The following is a 3,967-nucleotide window of genomic DNA, read 5'->3' on the forward strand; positions in this document are numbered from 1 at the left end:
GGGCTGCATGTTTCCCTGAGGTAGCCTTTATGACAGATTGCACCTGGTCCACCGAGGGAATGGTACTGCAATAGGAAAGGCTACCATTCCTTTAATTGTCAGATAGTGTGTGATGCATGGTGGTGCATCACCAGGGTCTCTACCTAGCATCCTAGCAGTGCAAATGGTTCCCATATTTGGCACACTAGCAATTGAGTAGTTATTCATGATAAAATGTATAACAAAATACTAAACCACTTTTTCTTTGGTTTGCCCCCCCTTTTCATTTCCTTTGATGCTGGATATCCACTGGAGCCATGGCTCATCTCACCATTGAGAAATCCAAGTGAAGCTGCAGAAAATAATTAGTACGCAGCACTCTTTGCAGATCCATATTGTCATTGACAGGGTCTTTGGCCTAGAGTCATTTCAGGTGCCTGGATGAGTCTGGAGGTGCCATTCAGTAATCCCAGCTACTGCCGGCAGGATGTTTACTACATGCTGTATTCTGCATAAAATGATCCTGCACCAGTCTGGTGGTGAAGTGACACATACTTTCACTGCAGCTCCCATTTCCTTTCCTACTATGACCAATGGTGACCAGCCAGCAGCAGTAGTAAGAGTCCCCATACAGCAGGTTCATGCATGGCATGCAGCTATGGGGGTAAAGAAGATACATCTAGTCCAGAACTATGGGCCTGATGTTCAGGTTAATGTTTCCTTTAAAATAAATAAATGAAAAGAGTATAATTGATACTTGCAGTAATATCAATGGCTATGCTGTCTGGTACATGGTCTGCAATCACTATTCATCAGACATTCCTTCTATCCTTTAAATAATTATTATTTCAGAGCAAGTACTTGCATTATTATGTGTGCTCACTGACCCCTGTTCAGTGATGTCATAAGGCATCATATAAGAAATCCATTTTGCACAACGCATTCTGCAGAGGTGTTTTACCTAAGTATGCACATACTTAATGTCCTGAAGTAATGTCCTGAAGTGATACAATTAAAACAATCTGTAAAAAGTAAGAGAATTTCCACTGAGTGACCCCTCAAACCTCTTGTATTAGAGGCACCTGGGGCCTGAATGTCTCCATCAAACGACTTAAAAAGAAAAAAAGTCATGGGCTTTCAGAATTGCCATATAGCTGAAACACCTGATGTTCATAAGGGTCATTTGCATATATCCCATGTGCCTCTAATACAATTGGTTTTTGGGGTCACTCAGTGAAAATTCTAGCTTGGCTAGAATTTTCTCTTACTTTTTACTGATTGGTTTGTGATGTGATACAATTAGTACTGATTGGTTTTTGATGTGATACAATTAATAAAAAGTGTTACTTCAGTATATAACATGAGTTTATATTTTGCAACTGAATGAAAGCACATCATATTTGTTTATATTATCTAATATTTCCTCTCTTTGAAATTTGTTGCCTCTTTCAGGAGCTGCACGTTGTATTATTTAATTTTGTCATATGCAATAATTTGTGGCCTCTGAGACAAAAAAAATAATTTGTGCAGTGGTGAGGGTGCAGTGGCAGCAATGTTTGTTTACCTGGCAGGATACTTTAATCTTTATTTTTTTTATTAGTGTTTTCTTGAATACTTGTGTATTACTACTTTTAAGTTGCAGGTAACTACCAGCTGTAACAATGATAATGCACACATCTTTAATGGTACTGATGACTGCAATCTTATGTTATGACCTACAGCTTTCTTTATACACTTCCATGAGGTTTTAAGCAGTAAGTACCATTACATGAATAAAATTCATACAGTGGAAAAGTCAGAGGTACCCTACCTTTAACTTGAAAGGGAATAGATTATTTAATAAACACTGGTGTGTGTGAAGGTTAAATTGTATGCAACAGTAATGTCACACTAGAAACAGAAATATCCACACAGCTTAGCAAATTTTGGCTACATGCCTGCACTTCAGTTGTTTCCACTGAATTCAGAGTTATCCAGGCAAAGATAATTTCTCAAAGTGTATTACTGCACTTTTCACTGTCTGAGTGATCACTGGTTGTATTTTATAGTTTTTTGAGCACTGAGGTGTATTTTTGCTACAAGTCATCTTTTTTATTTACTGTTTGGTACTTGAACCATTTTGTGCCGTAACCATCTTTTGTAGAGGGGTGATCAGGGCTGGCCTCTGGTCAACTGTTGCTTTAGGCAAAAGGGTTCCACAGCACACCCCCCCCCCCCAACACCACCTGGTGCTCCTCTTGGTCTACCTACAGCATCCAGATTACTTTTTTTCTTCATTTTTCTCACAATTTGTCTTACTCTTCAGTTTTTCCTGTGTTTATTCATTCAGCAAATTTTAAAGAAACCGTTTGTTTAATACAAAATGTAAATAAAGACTGGAAAAGTGCTCCTGCTAGGGTTGCGGCTGAGGCAGCCTCCTAGTTGGCCGATGCCTAATGCCAGCTAAGGGGGTGATTTATCTAGGGAATAAGTTATTTGTTGTGTTGCACTTGAGTGTCCTTTTTGCTGTGCTCTTACATTAAGAGGAATAAGTAATCCATCTTGTAGTCGAAGGTGTTTGCTTGGTCTATCTGAGCTGGGAATCACTTCAGAGAAGTTCAAAGTGTAGGTGTTTTTTTTTTTTTTTTGGCCAGAAGGCACGTGCCACTTTAATTTCTGCTTCTATAAATTAGGTGCATTTGTGTGGAGCTGCTCACCATGTACAGATTCAAGTGGCTGGACAGTTAGGTTTACCTTTAAAACTAGTACTATGAATGTAACCTGTAATTAAGTGAAGCACTGCACAGAGTTCAGGGCAAAGCAGCTAGCCTGTGTGTTAGATACTGCTAATGCCATGTTCTAGCACTATGTAATGCAATATCCAGCATTGTTCTTTAGTCCCTAACCATACAGACCAGCCTAGGAGACCTCTGTAAGACCCAGTCCTCAAACCCTATGAGCCCACCCAAATATAGGTCCAGACAACATAGATATGCAATTTCCTAATGTCTCTGTAGCAAAGTTGCCAGACATGGGCTTCCTGAGAAAAGGTAGCTATTCTCATGTTTGCAAACAACCTTTTAATCCTTAAAGAAACCAACACTGTATGCATGAGATGTGCACATACACAATTTCCTTTGTGGCAAAAATCTCACTTACAAAGTTGTCAAAAACAGACACACTACATGCACCATACATACAGACCATTTTATGCCAAGGCACTAAAAAGCAATTTCACCAATTCTAAAAGACCTCCTAAGCCTTAGAATATCCTCAGCAATCTGTACACGCCAACATCAATACCAAACACCCCAAATAAGTCTACACCAAATGGATCCCCCCCCCCAAAAAAAAACCATAAGGCAAGCAAACAATTGAACTGTGATATTATCATAGGGGAATTAAATATGGCACACAGCTGCCCAACTGACCAGACTGGACAAGGAGAAGATTACAGTCAATTGCTTATCTGGAGCCAGGAGTTGTCAGGTTACACAAGTAAGCAGTCAGATTTTTACACCAAGACACCAGTATGATTCTATCATAGTCCGTGTGAGCAAAAATGACCTTAGATGTACTTCCCTGGACTACATGAAGACAGACATTAAGGAGCTCTTTAAATATGTAAAACAGAATGCAGAATCCGTCTAGCCAGAAAACCAAGAAACACTGAAACACTTGAACGGTTCACACTTTGAATGCCAGAAAAACGACAATGAAAAGATTAAATTTAGCGCTTTCTTCCACTTTATTCATACCATGGACTTCCTCAGAAAAACGGGAACTCTCCCATGTTCCCGTTTTTATACTTTACAGGATGTGATGTCATGTTAATCTCATACTTTTTGTATTCATACTATTTTTCATTTTTACATTATTATTTGAAATTCTTTATTTTCTGTATGTTAAGAATGAATATAATATTTTAAAAAATCTTCTTCTAAGAACACTCCAACCAGAGGTTCAAACATATTGGACCTAGTCCTCCCAATATGGGGGAGAGCTGCAA

The sequence above is a fragment of the Protopterus annectens genome, chromosome 15.part0, assembly GCF_019279795.1.
Source record: "Protopterus annectens isolate FY-2018-M chromosome 15.part0, PAN1.0, whole genome shotgun sequence".
NCBI classification, from domain to species: domain Eukaryota; kingdom Metazoa; phylum Chordata; order Ceratodontiformes; family Protopteridae; genus Protopterus; species Protopterus annectens.